This window comes from Microtus oregoni, unplaced genomic scaffold (assembly GCF_018167655.1).
Source record: "Microtus oregoni isolate MIOR12 unplaced genomic scaffold, Mior012 000030F_ref0000283, whole genome shotgun sequence".
In the NCBI taxonomy this organism is placed as follows: Eukaryota; Metazoa; Chordata; class Mammalia; order Rodentia; family Cricetidae; genus Microtus; species Microtus oregoni.
The window spans coordinates 25,438,315-25,464,174 of NW_024543089.1; positions in this window are offsets into that span (position 1 = coordinate 25,438,315).

Sequence of the window (25,860 nt, forward strand, 5' to 3'; positions counted from 1 at the left end):
AATCACTGCTTAGCTATGGATGACCTTGTACTCCTGATCTTTCCACAGGTGTGGGTGGTCTTGAATTCCTAAACCTGTTGCCTTTAAGTGCCAGGTCCTGGAATTACAGATGTTTTCTGCATGTCCACCTATCTTTTTGAGTTCTTGACTGTAACTAACATCATTTATCATTTAATCCACAGTTATATTTTAGAACCATCCAAGTGTACTGTATTCTCCTCCATTAGTCTGTGCATTTACCACTGCTCAGTTGGTAATCCAGAATGTTTCCATATATGTTTCTTGTAAAATGATTACCTAAAGAATTATATTAAATGTTCAAACACCCTAAAATGCTAACCACTTAAGTTCCCAACATAGAGTTTCCCTGTATACATGAGTATAATGTATATTGTATTTGACTATGTTTTTTTTTTCTACAAAACAAATCTTATCAGCATTAAGTCTCTACTGATTCCTCTGTTGAAATGCAATTTTAACAATCTGCTATATTTATGATTCTGTCATCTTATATTATTACATTTGTCATATTTGCATGTTACTTCCCTTACCAAATTGAAAACTCATGCAGAACAACCCTGTTTCTCTGTCCCCTAATTCACCCTGTTTACCATATTTACGGTATGGATTTTAACATCTTATCTTGACTTGCTAAATATTTAGGGAGTAAACAAATGGTTGTTTTTAACAGAATTTGATGTATATAACCTTGGAATTTAAATGCAAACCACTTTTCCACCCCTCCAACCTCTCTGAACCTTAAAACTAAAGAGGTCTTCAAAGTTATAGTTCTCATCTCTATAGTTACAGTCCTCTCTGCATTCTTGTTTGTAACAAGAACACTGGTCTTGAAGCAATCTGAGGCTATCTTTATACCTGACAGGATCACTGGAGCCCATGCAAGATTGCCAAGGCACTACAGAGCACAGCAAATAGAAATAGCCATTTCATTTTTATTATGAGCTTGGCTGTTTCTGTTTCAGAAATCTATATTTCCAATACACTGGAACAAAAGAGAGCAGGCATGCTATATAGCTCACCACAGAAGCAACAGCAGCAGAGATGGGTGCCTGTCCGTCTGGGTTTTCTTATATTCACCTCCTTGCCTAGACTATAATAAAAGAAATGATACTATGATATTATTATGTATCAGTGCTCTCTTTTTGTGCTGTTTATTTGGTTGGTTAGCTGTTTGGTTGGATGATTTGGTTGGTTTCTTTTGTTTGTTTTGGTGTTTTTTGCTTTTTTTGTATTTTTATTTATTTATACATTTGTTTGTTTGTCTGAGACAGTCTTTCTCTGTGTAACCTTTGCTGTCCTGGAACTGGTCCTGCAGACCAGACTGAACTTACGCTCAGAGATGCCCCTGCCTTTGCCTCACAGTTTTGATAAGACTGTTGAACTGGTTGTAGTTGTGAACAAATGAATGACTTGGGAGACAATTACATGGTGTATATGAAGGCTAAGGAGTAAAAGAAAAAGGAGAATAAAGAGAAGAGGGAAGAGGAAGATGAAGGGAAAAATGAAGGGAAATAGACTTAAAATTACAAATATACACAATATAAGAGTACTTTTAAAGATTTGGATCTGCCTATATTTGATTTTAATTAAAAAACTTAAATTATCCCCTACATGTTACAGTCTAAGAAATACCACTTAGACTAAATTATTACCTAAAACACATGCGAACTCCCTCATACTCTAAATCAATACCTATTTATTGTTGGTGCAATGTTAAAACTCAGCATAGCAACAAGCAACTTCACCATTTCCCTGGATGTCTGGACTCTCCCATTGGCTACTGTTCACCACAAGGACTAGCTTTCCTGAATTTTGCCAACTATCTTGGCTTCATATAACTTTCCTTATGGTAAAAAGTAAGAAAATCATGTTAGCCTGTCGAACAACTGTTTTTCCCTAATGTAAATTTACAAAATATGGAGAAATAAAAGGAAGTCTAGTCATCTGCTGACCATGTGCCATGTGTGATGACTTTAAAGAGGACTCAAGGACAGAAAGTAGAAAACGAAATGCTAATTCTCTGAGCTCCATCTTTAGGATGTACAATAAGTAAGTAAGCAAATGAAAAAATAAATAGAGGTCTGTAGTCACGCAAGTTAAATGGTAATATTATTTTTTTACTATTTTGGGAAATTGCCTCCTCTTTTCCACAGTGGTTATACTAATTTACATTTCCAGAAACACTATAAAACATTTCCTTTGTTCCATATTCTCAGTGAGATGCTTAGTCACCTTGATCACAGCCTTTTCTAAGGGTATGAGCTGATAATCCTATTTTGGTTTATTTTGCCTTTGCTTGATGCTGTATTTTTCTTATGTCAATTTATTGGTCAATCATTGTGTTTTCTTTTAAAAACAACTTACCTCTTTAGTTATATCAGTCAATTTTAATTAGTCAATTTTATATTTTCTATGTCCTGAGCACCAACCTTTGTCAAACATTCTTATAGGGATTTTTCAAATTTCTATAGACAATTTGAAAGCTGTTCTCAACAAAGGATAAGAATATGTTTTAAACCAGCACTTATGATTTGAAACAAACACACATACATATATATTTTCAATTATATTTCAAATATATATATATTGCATATACTATATTACTTATATGTATACATATATACATATGCACATATATACTGCACACATATATACCATTTTATGTTATATGTTATATTGTGTTATGTACGTGATTATACATATAACATGGGATAAATATGTGTTATAGGTGAACTGTGACCATTTATAATTACTTGGTTCATAACTAAGAATTATTGTTTGTTTACTATATAAATGCTATACCTGAATTCTTAGTTGCAAACTCCTGAGAATTGTTATTAGTTTTTCAAGTTTTCAAAAAGAAATAGTTGAAAAATATTAAGGAGTTTTTAAATCAAAGTGAATTGCCCTAATTTTAAATACCCCTAACCTTTCACCCCCTAAGGGAACTTAACCGACTAGTTTGCTAAGGAATTCTCACCCTTTTCTGTGTCTAAACGAAGTCCTTGGGATTCCCATGCCACTTTTTAACAAATGCATGTTCTGTTTCTCCTCATTTAACACTACATGAGAAGGTGATAGACTGTAGACAAACCCTATAAAGAAATTTAAGGTGGTATTTATCTACTGACAAAGGCAAATATGACCCAGGAAAGAAAAGTGAAAGCAGAGTCTGCCTTGCACTGGGAAGGCATGTGATAGGTTAGACAGATGGGGTCAACAGCAATAAGGAGAATACAGTGTACAGTCTTGTTCCTGTTCATAATAGCTAAAATATGGACACAACCTCGATTTCCTTCAGTGAGTGAATGGAAAAAAAAGCAATATGGCATATATGCGTAAGCTTCAGTTGCTTTCCAATCCTGTGTCAAAATCACTGACACTGACTTAAGGGAGGAACAATTTAGTTTGATTTACGGTTTCAAAGAGTCTCAGTCCACCCGGCCAGGAAGACAGCTCATCAAGCCAGGAAGAAGCAGGGAACGACCTATCCGTCAGGCAGGAAGACCTGAAGAAGTAAAGTGGTCCATCTAATGGAGAAAACCCAGAAGAATGGCTCAACCCACTATGCCAAGAAGTGCCATGGTACCAGAAACATGTGATTTGAATGGTTCATATGGCAGGGGATCAGGAATAAGAGAGGAAGACATGGGAATCAGGATCTGGCCTCTAATTATGAGGGGTCATCCATCCTTAATCATGTACTTCTGTCAGCTATGCCCCAATTCTTTTTTTCCAAATATTTACTTTATATTGAATGTTAATATTACAGCCTTCATGCATGAGAATCCAAAGAAAAAAATGGTTCGATGGCCATGCACCCATCATACAGAGGTGTAAAACTTGATTTTTATATATTTTGATGATTTCACAATCTTAAGGAATTATAACAAGGCTTGGAATTTGCCTGTGCTGCAGGCCTTCAGTTTTCAGGTACAATATGTTATTAAATAAACATTTGTATCAGTTTACTTTTCAAGCCAAAACCCCAACCTTTCTTTTGTTGTTGTAGAAGAAAACATACTTTAAGGGAAGTATGTGACTTAAAGTCTAAAATTATATTTTAAGATTTCTGGTACCAAAATAAGTCTTCAGTTTAACTGAGAGCCTCAAGTCTGTTAAATCACCCAATCTCCTCCTAGCTACATCGATTTATGCTAACACTATTGCTCAAAAGGGAGGTGCACTGTGTTCAGGACATGCTGGTCTAGTGCTTTCCCTTTCTACTGCACTCAATGCTTTCCCTTTCTAATGTCAGAAATGCTCTCAAGCTTGGAGATCTTCCCTAAATTCCTGTTCTATTCCTGTCAGCAGTGAACAATGCAGAACCATAGCTGTATGTCCCTACAACTCAGCAGCCCACAGTGGTACAAAACTAGGGAACAAACAATAGAAATAGGAGGATTTGGGAAGACCTTTCAGGTTCTAACATTATAATACACAATGGGATATTATTTGGCCTTAGAAACAATGAAATACTAACGCCCACAGCAACATGAGTAAAACTAGAAATCACTGTGTTAGGTGACATAACGAGATGTAGAAGACGAATACTACAGGTACTCATTTATTTTTGTGAAAACCATCAAGTCTAGCTCACAGAAAAATGAACAATCAAGGGATCAACGTTCTGTTGGCAAATGCCTTTAATCCCAGCATTTGGTAGGCAGAGCCAGGTGGATCTCTGTAAGGTCGAGGCCAGCCTCGTCTAGAGAGTTCCAGGACAGCTAGGAGTATGTAGAGAAACTCTGTCTCAAAAATCAAAAACAAAATAAAACAAATAAAAAGGGGAAAAAAAAGAATAGTGACTGAAACAATGATCACCAGAAACTGAGAAGATAGGGGAGTGGAGTTGCAAGAATTTCAATTGGGAATCAGTACAATTCTTTTAGTCCTTTTATACCATAGTAAAGCTGCCATTGACTTAAACAGTCTAGGATATAGTTCAACATGACAAGAAAGGTAAAAAATTCTAGACACAGAGGAGTATTTAAAGTGATAGAAATACTAATATGCTCATTTAACTATTACACAGCACATGGATATACAAAATGTAATATGCCCCATAAAATGAGACAGTAAAAAGCATATTAAAGGAGTTGAGTCCTAGAGTCTTTCTATAAGCATTTTTGTAAAAGACTTCAAAATAAAAGCTAAAGCTGCTTGCAGTGACCACATAATACTTGCCTGGAAGAATATTACCCTTCACCTACTACTGCTACCTAGCACCTAGGAACATGGAAAATGTCTTCCTTGATACATGAAAGGACACAGCTGAAGAGCCCAAGATCCAGTGACAAATGAAATCTGTCTAATCCCTGGCACACTCCTAGAAATACATTAATCAATGAGGCCTTGCAGCATAGACCTCATTGGGAAGAGTGGCCAGGAGGTCTGCAAGAACCACTGTCACACAGGGTTTGGGGACTTCTGTGATTCTCTTAAGAGCAGAGTATGAAAGCACACGCACACACACACACACACACACAGAGAGAGACAGAGACAGAGACAGAGACAGAGACAGACAGAGAGAGAGCACAGAATTCCGCATCAGGTATACCTGCCATCTTTATACTAGGTATCTCCAAGCTGCATTTGAAAAGACAAGTTCAAGTCAAACTCCTCCCCAGAATCCTCTCTGACAAGCCTCTAAAAGAAGAAAGCTATCCCTGTCTGCCACACACTAGGCGTCTATCTGGGCCATGTGTGGCAGGTTTCTTCTGGAATCCATTGTATTTCTGGATTCATATTTCCCTCCCTCCTTTCCCATAGGCCAACCCTACAGAACTGTACAGGCCACATTCCTAACCAGGTGTCCTCATTCGCATACTTTGTTATTTGCGGGGGTGTTGATTTACACTTATTTTTTTCCCACTAAATACATTTCCACTCCTATTGGCTTCCCCTGGTAATGGATCATAAAATAAAAAAACTTTTGTTTTCATGGTTCCTGAAAAAATCCCCAATCTTCTATGATGCACCAGATATTTGGCCAGTGCTGTCCTGGGGGATGGGGTAGACTGCTAAGGAGCCAGTGTCTGTTGTTCCTTCCTGTTTAGATGATCTCAGGAAATGAGTATGATCGTGGCAGTTACCTTCAGTCTGACCTCTCAACTAATCAGCTACATAGAAACCTGTCATGTTCATCATAAGGCACACAGATCTGTTTCCCACACATTGCCAGGAATCAACAACATAGCTTAAGGAAATGCATGAGAGATAATGATTCACCCTTTAACCCAGCTAGTGACTAAAATATCCAGTCCAGGTTTTATCTGTTCTAAAGTTGGCCAACTGTCAACAATATAATTATTTTATCATTTGAGTTACTCTAGGAGAAAAACAGATAAATAGAATCCACACATGAAAATACAAGCTGCATCCTTGATACTTTTGCTACTATCACACAAGTTCTCTACTTTTACTCCCCCTGAATGCTCCTGATGAAACTAAGCCAGATCTTAATGCTGTGGCTTAGAAGATGCAAGTAGCTAGGGCGAGAGAATGCACAAAGCATCCTCCAACTGGCAGAGCGATTTTTCTTTTGCTGCTGTGGCTGACATGCTTAATCTCAGGCTGACAGATGAAACCCAGAAGAAAGTATTGGGAAAGGGAGGAGGTAAAAGAACTAGTAAGAAGAATTCTTAGGGCTTCTGCATATTGGCTACAGATGCACATACTTGGCAGTCCCACAGTCCCAAGCCTGTTCTGTAAGAAGTCTTGCTCTTCTAGGGAAGACCCCTTATCAAGCTGTGTTGTCGCAGGCAGATGCATACTGCCAAGCAAACCGTGGGACCCAACTACAGAGCAGTAATGAAGTAGGAACTTCCTGCATGTAAATAGTACATACACATGCATTATCTTGGATTCTGCCAAAATGCAAATTCAGAATTAGAAAGTTGGATTTGAAATCCTATATTTGTTTTTGTTTAATGAGACAAAATAGTTGAGTCTGAGCTTTAAATTGTTAAATAGTAGAAGATTCCCTTGAACTTCTGATCACCCTGCCTTTACCTCCCAAGCAGTGTGACAACAGGCATGCACCACTATGACAGGCTTGTGAAGTGCTTGAGATGATGGGGCCTATATATACTTTACATTTCCTTTGTTTTACACACCGAATCATATCTCTAGTATGTTTGTTCTTGTTTTTAGCTTTCTCAGACCCTTTGTTTTGATATATGGGCCAGGTGTTGGGAGCTGCTGGTACCAAATATAGTGAGTCTTTCTCAACAGACATTTTTGGATGGTCAACCCCTAATAATTACATGGGAATTTATTAATTATGGAAGTTTGGCCTTTAGTTTGACTCGTTCACAATCAGCTCTTATAACTTAACCTAATTTTTCTCATACAAGATGTCTACATTAATTTGTATTCTGCTGCATGGCTTTTTACTTCTCCATTCTGTACATCTGACTTGCTCATTGACTCAATGGTATCTCTTCCGTGGCTAGATTCAACCCGAGTTACTCTCTCTGCACAGAAGTCATGCCTAACCTCTCCTGCCTAGCTATTGATCATTCAGCTTTTTATTAAACCAAGCATAAGGTGCCTTTTACACAGAGTGAGGAAATATCCTTCAGCAATATTCCTATCAAAAGAAATAATCAAGAGTGATTCTTTAAATATGTGCTATTTATGGATACCTATTTCTCAGTTGTTTCAAATGCAACCCTGCTAACAAAATGTTTCAATAATAGGATCAGTCTATATAGTTACTAAGACAAATTTGGAAAGTAACAGCCATAGTCAATTAAATCAGAGACAGTCATGCTATCACAAAGAGACTGTTTAGTAACACATCTCCAAGTTATGGAGGAAAAACCTCTAATTTATTCTTATAAGTTTTGAGTTTATTGAATTTTTAAATTTCTTATGTGTCCAATATTCTCTTTGAATTTCTGAAGACTCTTTACCCCTTGAATTGTTTTCATTAAAATTTATAATCTTTATGAATAAGATCAAGAGTACTCAACATATTACAAATTTTATTCATTATTACATGTTTCTGATATGACTCAGTTCATTTAGAATAATAAAGTTTTAATATGAATAATCTTTAGGTTATCTTGTCTAAGAAGAATGTAATACACATTCTGATCTTTCAACAAGTAATACTGAAATGTTGATGGGGAAATTACTATAAAATAGGAATCCCCTTCTTATCAACAATCCTACAAAGTTATCAGTGACTTTGCTGGAAAAATTGCTAAAAATGAAAATAAAGAACCACTCTTAAACATATACCTAAAGGATAATCAATCATACCACAAGGATATTTGCTCAGCTTTGTTCATAGAAACATTTTTCATAATAGCCAGAATTGGAAACAACCTACATGTCCGTCAATCAAAAAAAAATGGATAAAGAAACATGCTACATTTACACAATGGAATATTATTCATCAGGGGAAAAGACAAAAAACAATAACATCATGAAATTTTCAGACAAATGGGTGAAACTAGAAAAAAACATCCTGAGTGTGATAACCCAGACCCAGAAAGACAATGTGTGCTTACTCATAAGTGAATAATATCTGTAAAGCAAAGGATAACCAGGATAAAATCCTCAGGTCAGAGAAGCTAGGTAACAAGGTTCTAGGAGTGACATGCATTGGAGAACCCCAGGAAGAGGAAATAGATGAGATCTTCTGGAAAAAAATGGGGTATGGGAAAATGATGGATATGGATGATCCAGTTGTGGGAGAGCAGGAAAGGGAGAGCAAGGAAAGAGATTATCTTGACTTTTCCACGCGGCCCCGTACGGGTCCATACAGCGTTGTTCTTGGTTCCCAACGTAACTTAAAAGGAAACTTAACATAATGCCCAGAGCCCTTGATGTCCTGCAGATGAATGAGGAGGATTGTTGTGCGGAGCAGTGGGCTGTTGTAGTAGGAACAGCGGGGCTGTGTCCCGCTACCTGGCTAGCTTTACCCGAAATAATTACACGGAAACTGTATTCTTTTAAACACTGCCTGGCCCATTAGTTCCAGCCTCTTATTGGCTAGCTGTTACACATTGATCTAACCCATTTCTAATAATCTGTGTAGCCCATGAGGTGGCTTACCAGGGAAGATCTTAACCTGCGGCTGTGTCATGTGGGAGAATTATGGTGACTCTGACTCGGTTTCTTTCTCCCAGCATTCTGTTTTGTTTACTATGCCTATCTAAATTTTACCCTATCAGAGGGCCAAGCAGTTTCTTTATTAATTAACCAATGAAAGCAACAGATAAGAAACAAGACCCACCTCCATCATTTCCCCTTTTTCTGTTTAAACAAAAAAGAAAGGCTTTAACTTTAACATAGTAAAATTACATATAATAAAACAGTTATCAAGTAAGAATTACATTTACAGTATTAACCCTATCAGAGGACCAAGCAGTTTCTTTATTAATTAACCAATAAAAGCAACAGATATTCAATACTTTCTTCATCCGTTCTTCCATTGAAGGGCATCTAGGTTGTTTCCAGGTTCTGGCTATTACAAATAATACTGCTATGAACATAGTTGAACAAATACTTTTGTCATATGATAGGGCATCTCTTGGGTATATTCCCAAGAGTGGTATTGCTGGGTCCAGGGGTAGGTTGATCCCGAATTTCCTGAGAAACCGAAACACTGACTTCCATAGTGGTTGCACAAGATTGCATTCCCACCAGCAATGGATGAGGGTACCCCTTCCTCCACAGCCTCTCCAGCAAAGGTTATCGTTGGTGTTTTTGACTTTAGCCATTCTCACAGGTGTAAGATGATATCTCAAAGTTGTTTTGATTTGCATTTCCCTGATTGCTAAGGAAGTTGAGCATGATCTTAAGTGTCTTTTGGCCATTTGAACTTCTTCTGTTGAGAATTCTCTGTTCAGATCAGTGCCCCATTTTTTAATTGGGTTAATTAGCATTTTAAAGTCTAGTTTCTTGAGTTCTCTATATATTTTGGAGATCAGACCTTTGTCTGTTGCGGGGTTGGTGAAGATCTTCTCCCAGTCAGTGGTTTGCCTTTGTGTCTTAGTGACAGTGTCCTTTGCTTTACAGAAGCTTCTCAGTTTTAGTAGGTCCCATTTATTCAATGTTGCCCTTAATGTCTGTGCTTCTGGGGTTATACATAGGAAGCGATCTCCTGTGCCCATCTGTTGTAGGGTATTTCCCACTTTCTCTTCTATCCTTTTCAGTGTGTTTGGGCTGATATTGAGGTCTTTAATCCATTTGGACTTGAGTTTTGTGCACGGTGAAAGATATGGTTCTATTTTCATTCTTCTACAGGTTGACATACAGTTGTGCCAGCACAATTTGTTGAAGATGCTTTCTTTCTTCCATTGTATACTTTTAGCTCCTTTATCAAAAATGAGGTGTTCATAGGTTTGTGGGTTAAAATCCACTGAGGATTGGTCAGCAGCTCCCATAGTGCAGGTCACCTGATGGAGGAGGGTCATCTTTCTATCTGTTGTTTCATTGGTTAAATAAAGAAACTGCCTTGGCCCTTTAATAAGACATAAAATTAGGTAGGCGGAGTAAACAGAACGGAATGTTGGGAGAAAGAAGCTGAGTCAAGATGTCAACATGAGTCTCCTACCAGACACAGATACAGGTTAAGATCTTCCCTGGTAAGACACCTCGTGGTGTTACAGGGATATTAGAAATGGGTTAGATCGATATGTAAGAGCTAGCCAATAAGAGGCTGGAACTAATGGGCCAGGCAGTGTTTAAAAGAATACAGTTTCCGTGTAATTATTTCAGGTAAAGCTAGCCGGGTGGCAGACGCAGCCCCGCCGCTCCTATTTCAACAGAGTCTGTTGAAGGAGCTGTGGGCCACTTCCCTGCCACCCCAGCTTCTGGCCGCCAGCTAGCTTATGCCCCAAAATAAAAAAGGAAGTTATAAAAATTCCTTTATATTGTTCCTGTGGGCATGATATGAGCATGTATGAAAAGACTATCTTGGAATACTTTGTGGTCTTTGACTTCATAAACTAGTGTGATCACACTCTGAATTTCAAGAAGGGCTCCACAGCCAGTATCCTCGCCTCTTCAGACAAACTCTAGAATTATGTACTTTCAAATTAGTATCCATGGTGGCTTTATTAAAAATAAGAAGTAAAAATGTAAATAACAAAACTGAAATCAAACTCACTTATACTATATCCTATTTTTAAAGTTCTCTGTCGACTCTGGGGTATATTCTGATGTGGAATCTGGACAGCCTTTAAATTGAGTTTTCAAGTGGGAAGGAAGAACGTGAGTTCCATTTTCCATTTATATTTGCATATTTTCTTTCCTATTTACATTTAACTATGCTTTTTGTTTCAATTATTCACTTTCTGTCCCTATGTGAGGAGGTAGAACAATAAATGAGTACAATAGGACACAGTTATAACTGCTTAAAAAACAATAAGCAAAGCAAAACCATTCCTCCATGACCCACATTCCAGACTTGTATGGACATATTATCTGATTATCTTTAACCAGCAGACCTAGCATTTACTATTTTTATAATATGTTTTAAGTGAACATAAACAGAAGCATGCTTCACTTCTATTGAATACCTCCTTCATTTCTGACTTATTTTGGATAAAACTTAATCTTCATACATTTTAAATTGTAGCTGTCATAATAAATTTAAAAACATTGTCAAAGGCTTTCTTTAAATCTTTAGTTAATGGGGAATGCTGAAAGATATTAAAACAAACTCTGCTGAGAATTACAGAGACCGATATTCAATGTAAGGTTGTTTTCACTGCCAAGAGCATGCATTATATATGTATTGCTATGCAATGCTGTTCCAGGAAATATGTGCATTATCTCAGTTCATCCAGGTATACTCCTGCCTATCATAAGAAGAATCACACACAGTCAGATAAACCCGCAGGGCACATCATGCAATTCTCAACATCCTCTTCAAAGGACATCTTGTTAGCCCCTCTGCATATCTCATGACTTCCATCAGTTTTCCCAATTAAGAGCATAAAACATTATCCTAGTCTGTTATGAGTTTGCTAATACTCATCAAAGCATCTCATTTAGCAGTTTTTAATTAGATATAACCTAAGTGAGAGGTGAAATAGATGAGTTCTAAAAAGGCTTTGAGAATTACTCTTTTTACATTGTGGTTAGCTTGTAAGTATAAACTAGATTCTTAATTGTTGTAATAGGAGCAGCGGGGCTGTGTCCCCAGCACCCCGGCCTCCTGGCTAGCTTATGCCCGAAATAACAACACACAAACTGTATTCATTTAAACACTGCTTGGCCCATTTCTATCTAGCCTCTTCTAGGCTAATTCTTACATATTAATTTAGCCCATTTCTAATCATCTGTGTAGCACCAAGGCGTGCTTACTGGGAAGATTCTAGCCTATGTCCATCCTGGGTCGGAGCTTCATTGCGTGTGTCTGCCTGGAAGCGGGGAGCATGGTGTCTCTCTGAGGCGTCTGCCCCTGAGAGGAGAGCTGTTGAGTCTAAGTTCACTTCCTCTTCCTCCCAGCATTCTGTTCTGTTTACTCCTCCCACCTATATTTTAACCTACGAGGCCAAGCAGTTTCTTTATTACTTAACAAATGACCTTCCTCCATCACTCAATCAGAAGAGTGACTATGACTTGATTTTAAATAAACGTTAAAATTTCTATTAAATAATTATTAACTATTCTATCAAGTTGAAATAATAATAACCATTTTGGGGAAATGGAAGAAAAAAGTTCTCCACTGAACTCTAATTACTATAAAGGTCACTATAATTTATCTTCAAGCAACCATAACTGCTTATCTCATTTTTTCCCATTGTTTTTTTTACAGGCAAGTAATTAAAGCATGATAGAAAATTCCTCAGTTTCCTGTTTCTAACTTCTAAAAGTAAAAACTATGTGATTTGAGTACTGCAACATATTTTAAAATTTATAGTTACTATTTAAAGTAATACCGTTATACTATTAAAACCTGATTTCTTCCTCCAGTGGTGGACTGTTGTAGTTATTCGTTCTTGGATAAACGTTGTTAATTGTATGCCAGTGTCTAACAGAGAACTCAGCTTTGGGCATCTATTAAACTTATTTTAATCTTACTCTAAGCTTAGCTCTGTTCCATAAAAATCCATGTGTATATTTATATTTTTCCACTCTACGGTAAAAGTTTCAGTGTGGAGAGATAAGCATTCACCCAGTCATGTGCTTATTTAATGCACACTCAAAGGATGTAATAAAATTTCCCTCTGCCTGTCGGCACCTCTGCATCAAGCTCACGAAGAAGCCCTTCCTCGATTTTCCCTAGGCCAAAATGTAGTCGCTTCAACTTATCCGCCAATTCCATGTGTTTGGAATATTTCACAGGCAATTAAAGCCACAGAAAAATCTATAGCTATGCTCTCCTAGTCGGAGCTGCACCTTGCCAGGATTTTGCACTGGCACCTCCGTACCCTCTGGGTTTCTCTGCTCTGTAGTGGATGGTGCTTTCATTTCCAGTCACGGATTCTGGTTACCAACCAAGCTGGCAAATGAAAAATAACTCAGCCGGGGACATTTCACCCACCAGTGATCTCTGTCTGTAGCTAATTCCTCCCGGAGGTATCTTTCTCTCCACTAGCAAGTCCTTAAAGGCCTAACGCAGGGCTGAGGCCTGGCGTCACTTGTCTGAGGTTTCAATTAAGATGTGGAAATATCAAAGAAGAAACAAGCAGACTCGTCCAACAATGCTTCGCATTTCTGTCTCAGTTCGAATTCAGAGATGGCAAGATACTAGGTGGGGGGAAAGTGATTCATTAATCCTCTCGCAACAGACCCAGGAGCTTTAAAGAACAGAAGTGATGCCAGCAACAAGATGAGGTTGAATGGTTCCTCTGTTGGTTGTATACGTTGGGAGCTGACTGTGAAATCTGTGTGGATGGACTGAACCTTAGGGCTAACCTCATGGTGCTAATGTGGGGATCAAAGGCACTCTGTCAGTATCTGATTAAGAGCCATGTAAGAGCACTGAAGACATTTCCTTCTGCTTAACAACTCTGATTACAGGGGCTCCCGGAGTGACTGTTCCTGTAAGCAGTCAACCAGGTCCCTGGGCTCCAGCTGGAGCTATAGGGTTTCCCAATGGCAGAGCTTCCTGTAGCTGAAGGCTTCAATTCATTCACAGCTTGTAAATCAGTAGCCTGTAAATCAACAGATTGAGCTACTACTACTTAAAACACAGTTTCCTCAACCAGCTTCCTTCTCGGTTTGTTTTCATAGATCAAGGGCATGGGAAAAAAGTGTCCAAATTTTAACACCTGGTCCACAGGGGCTCAGCAGGAGATGCATGTTACACAAGCTTCAAGGTTTTGTTGGTGTTTCAGTGGAGCAAAGCCTTAGTGGCTGAAGTCAAGATAGCATTTATGTAGAGAAGTGACAGGAACCTATCTGGGAAATAGAAATTACTGATGCTGCATGGATCTCAGCAATTTCAAATGTCTAATGGAAAATGTGTGAAGCTAAAATGAATTTGAGTTAAGACCTTCCTATTGGTTTTGTTTCCCAAAATGAAGCATGTATAAATAACATTAGAAATTAACCTAACATGTTTAATACAAGTATTTTGAAAACTTTGTGCTGTAATGTCTGCCAAACTTGAACAGAGACAGGAAATTGGTTAATTGCAAGAAATATCTGTTGGAAATGATCAATTATACAGAATAAAACATCAACAAAAAATTCATCACTGAAAATGTGTCAAATGTCAGAATTCATCCTTTCATCTATCATCATGGAGCACTTTGGATAACAATAACCAATTTTATATAGTCTTACAGTAAAATAATTAGTTTCAATCATTATTCTTTAAATTTAATGTTGTGTCCAAAATCAATATCAGATGTTAATACTAAATATCAAAGAAAATTACTTACATTTTACACTGATCCTAAACTAAATATAAAAAAGAATCCAACAGAAACTTAATCTATGTTCCTTTTCAGAAACTGGGGATGATGGAATATCAATTACGTGTATATCATTGTCCTTAGGTTCTCAGAAAAGAAGGGATGGAAATTTTGCAAATAATTCCTAAACTCATGTTTACCTTTAAACCAACTTCGATTACAAGACTGATGATGCTCTTAAAAAAAAAAAATGTCTGGAGCTAAAAATCCCACTTTGAGATAGAGAGATGAAGAAACTGGGCTCTATCTTTGGAAAGGAAGGATAAGAGAGCTACTAAGGTGACCGTATGTCACTAATTTGCAGCATTGTTCTGAAGGCACTTGGTTTAGCTTCCTGGACAGAAGCACATAGTTCTCTACAGAAATGCCCAGGGATCAGAGCAAGAGGCAAAATCGCGGAGAGGGCATGTTTTACTTGCAGGTAAAATGTGTTAGCATGAACAGTTTGATGCAAAAGAACTGAGTGGGCTTAGTGGCAATGAGGCAGGGAATAATGACTCTCTCCCAGACAGTTAGAGAAAAGGAAACACAGATATGGAAAATGCTCTTTCCTAGTGATAGAAGAACAAGACGGCTGATAGCAGCTGGAGACTCCTATCCTAATGGAGGGGAAGCTGTAATGAGGATCAGGGGACTTTAGGTAGGCAGCATGGAAACTGAGCCCTCACCGGGTCTTACTGCTGAAGTTAGCAGACAATAGCCACACATTTCCATGAAAGTCGCCTAAGAGAAGCAGTTTTGTTTTCTCTCCTATGTCTGTGATACTAACCTTTTAGCTGTCTTCCTAGGCCTCAAATCCTCCTTATATCGCTACTTCTCCTTCCAACCTTCCTTCTTCGTGTCTTTATTGGAACACTCCTATTCTTCCCCGAAATAAGTTGAATTTTCACAATTATCATTGTCATTTACTGTTCAATCTATATGCATCTCTTAAAAGAAATATACATTTCCTCCTAATTGAGGAAAAGATTTACTGATGAAAACATATGTATCACTGTTTCTTTATTGCTACTTTCCTTACTAATGCTCCAAACATACAGCATTTAAGTTAGCTCATCATCTATTCTTGGTCACTGCAGATGTTTCAAAGCTCTTTTCTTACTGTCTGTCAAAAAACTCAGTTCATGATTCTTTTGTATCTGTTTGTATCTGTGGTTTCACTGGCTCACTCTATCCATCATATCACAAATCCTGCCAATAAACTGGCATTCCTTTAGTCTTTAATTGTCATAATGCATGTTTAAGTACCATATTTGTTTAAATATTAAACCTGAAAATAAGCCATCAGAAAGATAGAATACCTCGGGTTTCTCACAAGGCCTCCGCTGACAGTCCTTTCTGTCTTTGCACAGGCTGAGTAGGGAGCACTTCTACCATACAAGCTCTTAACTGATTTCAAGAAGAAAAATAAATTTTAAAAAGGAGTAATAATAGACTATTCTAAGGAACACACCCCCAGTAACCTGGTCCAGCTCTGTTTTGGTTGAGACACAGTTCGGTAGTTTAATCAAAGTTATAACAGAGGTGCTAGTAAATGTCTGTCTGGAAAAAAAAACTAAATAGAAAATGGTAAAAGAACTATAGACAACCTTTTTGGGCTTTAGTGATTCACATTAAACTAATCATTGGAACAGTTTGCCCTGGTGATGCAAAATTAATGTCTAAAAATAAATCTTTCTCTCTCATCACCTCCGCTGGAAATCTAAGAGTGCCGAACAAAATGTCTGTGTGTATGATGAGTATCTGGCTAAAGTTCGAGACACCACTTGAATTAAGAGAAATGTAAGAATGATAAAAAAAATGTTACTTTATATTTGGAAAATAATTATATCTCTGCAAAGTAACATTTCTTACCATCTTTACACTTCTCTTAATTCAAGATTTGATAAGGAGGTTTTTATATACATACAACGACGAGCTCGAAGTGATATAAAATCTCCAGGAAGGAAAGAGTGCCTGGATGGGCAGCACACCTATATTGTAAAGATCCCCTCATTTCTGAAGTATCCAAGGGAATCGCCAATTTAGTTACGATGCTTCCCTTAAACCACAGGAAAACATGTTCCTTAGAGTCGTTTTTTCAAGCTATGTGTTTGTCTACATGGTAATCTAGAATGGCATTATTGGTGCAGTCTGGTGATGGAAAGAAGGCTACAGGGTGATCTTCCCAGGAACGACTTTGACAGCTGAGTGAAATCCAGAGATGAACTGTGTAGCACATCTGTGTAGACTTCTCTACCAGGTAATCTTGGTTTGTAGGTAATGGAAATGAAACACAGAATTATAAGGCATGCATAAGAGGATTCCACACCTGGGAAAATAAGATCAGACTCCTTGTTTGCCAATTTACAGCAGAAGAGCTTAACCAAGAACAGAGAAAAATAAGAGGGCTGTCACACCTGGGTTCCATTATCTGACTTTACATGTTTAATTTTAGCTCCCTGTTGCATTTTTTCCTGTTTGCCTTCACTAATGAAATAATTACACCTACAACTTCCTTGAAAACTATAAATACTTTATCCTTTAAACTCAAAGTAGTTGCCCAACTGATTATACTCAAAATATCAGGGTAATTTAATGGAGAATTTGTGAATTTCTTTACTTCTGATTCAATCACAGAAAAATCCCATTGTTACCACCTCTGTCCCTTAATGTATGAAAGAACACTCTTCAAAGTCAAAGAAATACAAAAAAAACAATTATTGGTACACCATCCTTACCAGAGCATTGCCACGTTATTATATCCTTCATCATTGCATCTTACACCTTGTAATTTAGTTTGTGGATGCTTGTTTTTATGTATATTGATGGATGTGCATATGTGCAAGCATGTGGGAGGTACGGATGTTCATAGGGGCATGTACATATGGAGGCCAGAAGTTGACCTCCAGTACATTCCTAATCACTCTTTGCCTTATTGTTTTGAGACAGGGTCTATTATTGAACCTGAAGCTTGCTGATAGTCTGGCTGGCAGCAAACCCCAGGGGTCTTCCTGGGCTTTTATCACCAACTCTGGGATTATAGTCAGACACTGTCACAATTGGCTATCATGCCAGTGCTGCCCATTGAAGTCAGGAAATTATACATGTGCAGCAAGCACTTTACCAATACACATGTCACACCACACCCATCAAAGTTACCAATTTTTGGAAAATATATTTATCTCTTTTCTTACATACAGAGAAAATATGATCAAACTTCAGTTGAAATAAGGTTCTCTTCATCACTAATTTAAAACTGCAAACAGATATATTTTTGACAGTCTTATAATAATCTGGGTAATAAAAACACTACTTTAATATTGTCAGAGTAGATACATGTCACCAAAATGGCATCTATGGCTGAAAACATTCGCATATAACAAGTCAACATTGTTAAAATCTTTCTTAATTTTCACTGAAAGTAAAACAATAAAAATGTTACTTTCCTTTTTTCTGTATTCACACATATTTAGATAAGTAAAGTGTCCATCTGTAAATATATTTCCAAAAATTTACTGTCTTCTGATCTTGTTCATAACATCTATATAGAAATCATTTTAATTTAATTTAATTCATTGTTTTACATTATTTCTGATTTATCATCAAGGGATTTTAAAATATTTTAAAATTATTTGAATTTAATGTAATTACTTCATTTTCCTCTTTTCTTCCCTCTCTCTAGTTCACCCACCTACCCACCTTCACTTTATTTCAAATACATACCTTCTTTCTCTTAAATTACTGTTACATGTGCTTGTGTGTGTATGTTCTGAAATATATAAAGGCAACCCAGTCAATTCATACAACATTACTTGCATGTATACGATTTGCAGCTGAATATTTGGTTTGGGGCAGCCAGTTGGTGTGCTCTTTCCTGAGGAAGAATCTTTCCCCTCTTCTCAGCATTCGCTAGCTGCCTGTAGTTCTTTGTCTTGGGTTGTGCTCTTGTGAACATTTTACCCTTCCACATTAAGCATTGGTGCTATGCTTTTGTGATTTTAAAAGTCTATGACACATTCTAATTACATAACAGCATTCTATGATTTATTTTCACTGCATTTGGATCCAATTAAAATCAGCACTTAAACATTTTCCTTGAGAATATTCTGATATGAGAATTCAAATATTAATGTAAAAATTTTATACTTGGCATTGTCTAAATATCATTGATGAATCCTTTCCTGGTAAGAATACATATATCTTCACCTTACAAACTATTCCCATACATGTATTTTCCTAGTTGATGCCCTCAGATATGTATGGTATTCATCACAGCATTTAAAATATCTTCCAGTTATTTGCATTGATATTGTATATTTGCTATTGATTTTCACATTTGATTTTGGTTACATATGTGACCTGTGGAATTGGCTTTGACTGAAAATAAACTTAATTACAAATTTGTTGGAATTAGAGTTGTATAATATATAACAGCAAATTTCATGTAGCCTTTAACACAAAACATATAGGAAATCTGGGGTACCATAAATAGACTAAATCTAAAAATAAGAAGAAGAAAAGAAGAACTCCAACTCAACACAAAATAGATTGGTCCAAAAACCAAATTCTCTTCATAATATAGTAATCGAAACACAAAACATACAGAATAAAGAAGAAATATTAAGAGCTTCAAAGGAAAAAGAATAAGAAACATATAAAGGCAGACATATCAGAATTATACCTGACTTCTCAATGAAAACCATGAAAGCCAGAAGGTCCTGGGCAGATGTGCTACAGACACTAAGAGACCACTGAAGCGTGCCCAGACTACTATACCCAGCAAAGCTTTCAATCACCATTGATGAAGAAAACAGGATATTCCATGACAAAACCAAATTTAAACAATACCTATTCACAATCTCAGCCTTTCATAAAGTACTAAAAGGAAAATTCCAACCCAAGAAAACTAACTGCACCCAGCCCCCCAAAAAAATCCTCAGGCAACAGATAGCCTCACAGTAGCAAACCCCAAAGAATGGAAACACACAAACACTACCTCCAAAAAGTAACCAGAATTAACAATCACTGGTCATTAATGTCTCTTAATATCATTTGACTTAATTGACCTATAAGAAGACACAGGCTAACAGAATGGATATGAAAACAGCATCCATCCTTTTGCTATATACAAGAAATACACCTCAATCTCAAACACAAACATTATCTCAGAGTAGAAAGATCGGAAAAGATTTTCCAATCAAAGGACCCAAGAAACAAGTGGGTGTTGTTATTCTAATATCTAACAAAATAGACTTCAAGCTAAAATAAATCAGAAGAGACAGAAAAGGACACTTTATACTCATTACAGGAAAAATCCATCGTGATGAAGTCTCAATCCTGAACATTTATGCCCCAAATACAAGAGCACCCACATGTTAAAAGAAACATTAATTACTAAAGCTTAAATCACATATCAATCCCCACACAGTAATAGTAGGAGACTTCAGCACCCCACTCTCCACAGCAGACAGGTCAACCAGAGAGAAACTTAACAGAGAAATAAGAGAACTAAAACATGTCATGACTCAAATGGACTTAACAGACTATAGAACATTTCACCCAAGCAGAAAAGAATATACCTTCTTCTCAGTACCTCATGGAACCTTCTCTAAAATTGGCCACATTGTAAGTGACAAAGCAAGCATCAAGAGATACAAAAAATATGGAGTAACTACCTGTATCTTATCGGATCACCATTGTTTAAAGTTAGAATTCAAACACAAAACTAATTGCAGAAAACATAAAAACTCATGGAAATGGAAGAGTGCTCAATTAAATCACTTCTGGATCAAGAAAGAAATAAACAAGGAAATTAAAGATTTTCGGTAATTCAATGAAAATGAAGGCACAACATACCCAGACTTATGGGAAACAATGAAAGCAGTGCTAAAGGTTCATAGCACTAAGCTCCCACATAAAGAAAATGGAGAAAGCTAACTCAAGCAACTTAACAGCAAACCTGAAAGCTCTAGAATAAAATAAAATAAATAGAATAAAATAGAAGTAGACTCACCCAGAAGGAGTAGAAGACAGGAAATAATCAAATTGAGGACTGAAAATAATAAAGTAGAAACAAAGAAAATAGTACTAAAAATCAATGAAACAAAGACCTGGTTCTTTGAGAAAGTGAACAAGATAGAGAAGCCCATATACAAAATTAGAAATAAAAAAGGGGACTTAACAACAGATGCGGAAAAAATCCCAGAGAATCTTTAGGTCATACAATGAAAGAAAACCTGTATTCCACAAAATTGAAAAATGTAAAAGAAATGGATAATTTTCTGGATAGGTACCAGATACCAAAATTAAATCAAATGAGCTGAACAATTTTAATAGACCTATCACCTACAAAGAAATAGAATCTGTCATTAAAAACCACCCAACCAAAAAAGGCCCAGAATCCAATGATTTTGGCACAGAATTCTACCAGAACTTCAAAGAAGAGCTAATACCTATACTCAAAATGTTCCACATAATAGAAATAGAAGGAACATTGCCAAACTCTTTCTATGAGGCTGCAGTTACCCTGATTCCCAAACCACATAAAGTTTCAACCAAGAAAGAGAATTTCAGAACAATCTCCCTAATGAACATTGATGCAAAATGCTCAATAAAATGCTGACAAATTGAATCCAAGAATGAGTCAAAAAAATCCACCATGATCAACTTGTCTTAATCCCAGAGCTGCAGGGATGATTCAACATACAAAAATTTATCAATTAAATCCACTATATACATAAACTGAAAGAAATCAACCATATGACAATCTCATTAGATGTTGAAAAATCATTTAACAAAATCCAACACCCCATTATGATAAAGGCCTTGGAAAGATAAGAGATAAAAAGATATGTAAAAGTAACAAAAAACAATGTACACAGCAAGCTGACAGCCAACATCAAATTAAATGGAGTGAAATTCAAAGTGATTGCACTAAAATCAGGAACAAGAAAAGGATTTCCACTCTTACCAAATATATTCAACATAGTTCTTGAAGTTCTAGCTAGAATAATAACACAACAAAAGGAGATCAAGGGGATACAGATTGGAAAGGAAGAAGTCAAACTTTGGCTGTTTGCAGATGATATGATAGTATACATAAGTGACCAAAAGAATTCTACCCAGCAACTCCTATAGCTGATAAACACCTTCAGTAATGTGGCATTATACAAGATTAACTCAAAACAGTTGGTAACTGCCCTATATACAAGTGATGAAAAAGCTGAGAAAGAAATCAGAGAAACATCACCATTCACAATAGCTGCAAATAATATAAAATATATAAAATAAAATAAATAAACATAAAAATTTGGAATAACACTAACCAAACAAGTGAAAGACCTGCTCTAAAAGAACTTTATGTCTTTGAAGAAAGAAATTAAAGAAGATATAAGAAGATGGAAAGATCTTCTATGCTCTTGGTTAGGTAAGATTAACATAATAAAAATGGCAATCCTACCAAAATGCAATCCCCATCAAAATCCCAACATGGACTTTGAAAAACAATGCTCAACTTCATATGGAAAAACAAAAAACTCAAGTTAGCCAAAAGAATCCTGTATAATAAAGGAACTTCCAGAGGTATCACCATACTTGACATCAATGTCTATTTTATAGAGGTACAGTAATGAAAAAACTTAATATTGGCATAAAAACAAACAGGTTGACCAGTGTAATAGAATTGAAGACCTGGATATTGATCCACACACCTATGGACACCTGATTTTTGACAAAGAAGCTAAAATTATATGATGGGAAAAAGAAAGCATCTTCAACAAATGGTGCTGGCATAACTGGATGCCATCATGTAGAAGAATGCAAATAAATCCATACCTATCCCCATGCACAAAACTCAAGTCCAAATGGATAAAAGACCTCAATACAAATCTGACCAAACTGGACCTAATAAAATAGAAAGTGGGAAGTAGTCATCAATGCATGGGCACAGGAGACCACTTCCTAAATATAACCTCAGTAGCAGACTCTGAGAGAAACAATTAATAAATAGGACCTCCTGAAACTGAGAAGCTTCTGGAAAGCAAAGGACATGACCAATAATACAAAAGTGCAGCCTACTGGATGGGAAAAAATCTTTACCAACCCCATATTAAACAGAGGACTGATCTCCAAAATATATTTAAAAACTCAAGAAATTAGACATCAAAATTCCATATAATCCAATTACAAAATGGGATACAGATCCAAACAGAGAATTCTCAACAGAAGAATTTCAATAGTCAAAAGACAATTAAGAAAATGTTCAACATCCTTAGCCATCAGGGAAATGCAAATCAAACCAAATCTGAGATAATATTCTATACCTGTAAGAATGGCTAAGATCAAAAACAGCATAGAAGCTTATACTTGAGAAGATGAGGTGTAAGGTGAACACTCCTCCATTGCTGGTGGGAATGCAAACATGTACAACCACTCTGGAAATCAGTATGGTGTTTTTTCAGAAAACTAGGAATCAACCTACCTGAAGACACAGCAATACCACTCTTGGGCATATACCCAAAGGAGGCTCAACCATACTACAAGGACATTTGTTCAACCATGTTCATAGCAGCATTATTTGTAATAGCCAAAACCTGGAAACAATTTAGATGCCCCTCAACTTAAAAATGGATAAAGAAAATGTGGTACATTTACACAAAGTAAATACAACCACATCTTGAAATTTCCATGCAAATGCATGGAACTGGAAAAAAAAATCTGAAATCAGGCAACCCAGGCCCAAAAAGATGAGTATGGAATGTACTCACTAATAGGTTAGAACTAGTTATAAAGCAAAGGATAAGAAACCTATAGTCCATGACCCCAGAAAAGCTAAGAATTATAATCCTAAGAGGAACATATAGATTCTTCTGGCTAGGGGAAATAGACAAGATTTCCTGAGAAAATTTAGAGCGGAGCATGGGAGTGGGGGAAGAAGGAACGGCAGAAGTTGAGGAAGAGGGGAGAAGGGGAAAAAGGAGAACTAGAGGGAAAAGGATGGTCAAGATGGGGGAAGGACAAATACTGAGAACAAAGAAAGAGATGATGATTGAGAGAGTCATTATGAGGCTAACAAGAAACCTGGAACTGGAGAAATTTTCAGGAATCCACAGCATGACCCCCAGCTAAGATCCTAAGGAAAGCTGAAAGGGTGCCTGAACTGGCCATGACCTGTAGTCAAGGATATCTATCTTAAATGTGATTGTAGAATCTATATCCAGCTACTAATGGAAGCAGATGGAGAGAATCACAGTGTAGTTTTGGACTGAGCAACCAAAGTCCAGTCGAAGAGAGGAAGTAGTGAGAATATGAGCAGAGAGGTCAAGAGCATAATGAAAGAGCTTACCTGAGCTAATGGAAGATTTCCAACCCCAGGTGACAACTAGGGAATCAGCATTGTACCCAACTAGGTCCTCTGAAAGTGGGTGACACTTGTATGGCTGGGGAAGACCGTGGGACCACTGGCAGTGAGACCAGGAACTATCCCTACTGCTTGTTCTGGCATTTTTGGAAACCATTCTTTCTGGAGGGATACCTTGCTCAGCCTAGATAGAGTGGGGCAGAGCCTTGATCCTGACTCAAAGCAATGTGCTAGACTTTGTTTACATGGGTAAAGCATGTGCCTTACCCTCTCTGAGGAGTGGATGGGCAGTGGGATAGGGGATGGGAGGGGAAAGGAGAAGGGAGCAGAAGGAGGGGAGGGAGTAGAAAATCTGTTTGGAATGTAAAATAAGAAAAGGTAGTTTAAAACAAATAAAATAAGAGAGAAAGAAACTGAATTGCAAAAACAAGAAAACTAGGAAAAACTAGGTCTCAAAGATCGGTTTCAGTAGTGAAAGTAACAATAAGCCTGAGTGTAAATTCGGCAATGCTCCAAAGTCAGTTAGTGTGATTTAAAAGCAGTGATCCAAATAGTATGGAACGTAAGCATTTATATATTACGACAGTCAACCATTTTTCAGTGTACATTATTTATTTGCTCTTTGAAAACTATTGATTTTATAATATTAACTATGTTCACATTCCTTTTAAAATGCTTACCTCAGTACCAGCCATCACCAAACCCACTGCGTACTTTTAATTAACTGTAACTAAACCTGCTTTTAATAGATAAGTTTGTACTTGGGTTGGGCTTTAAATACTTCTCAGACAAAAGAAAAGTTATTGATAGCTTAAACGTTCATAGAGAAACCTATTCCACTTGAATGCATTTTCAGTTGTTGTCACAATTGGAAATTGATAGTTTTATTGTGATTCTTTTTACTGTAATATCCAGTATATTAATTTTATATTTTAGTTTTATGTTGAAGTACATAGCTTGGAAGTATTCAAGGGCATTTAGAAATATTTCCTTTTCCAAGACAGATTTGACATATTTTTCCACTTGGGAGGAAATGACATTTGGCAGTTACAAGGGGTTCACAATTCTCCTGCCTCTGCAACAGAGGCCTGAGGGTAACTTAACAATTCATTTCCCATATCCTGGAGAATCTAGCTCAACTGAGAAGAAAATAATCATCATATATCAAATATGATGTCTTGAGACTTAACATTTTTCATGTAACTTCAAGACTCTTTCCGTCATGGCACATGAATGACATGAAATAATAAGGAATAGATATTTCAACTATTGGGCCAATGCCTTCTCAAAAGATCATGCCCACATCTGAAATATGGTCAGCAATAAGGTGCCACTGCCAAGAAGAAACAAAAACCATCTTAGTCCCATATTCAGATCTTTAAGCTGAGATTCTAGGAAAATGCGACAGAATTACAGAAATTCTATAAACCACATAATACATTTAAAGTCAAATATTGTACCAAACCTTTGTTTTAAGATGTTTGTTTTCATTAATTAAAGCATAATTATTGACAAATAATATAAAGGACATATTAATAAATTCAATCATAGCAATTCAAACCAACACATATTTTCTTTATTTGAATCTCAGTAGGCAAATATCTCCTT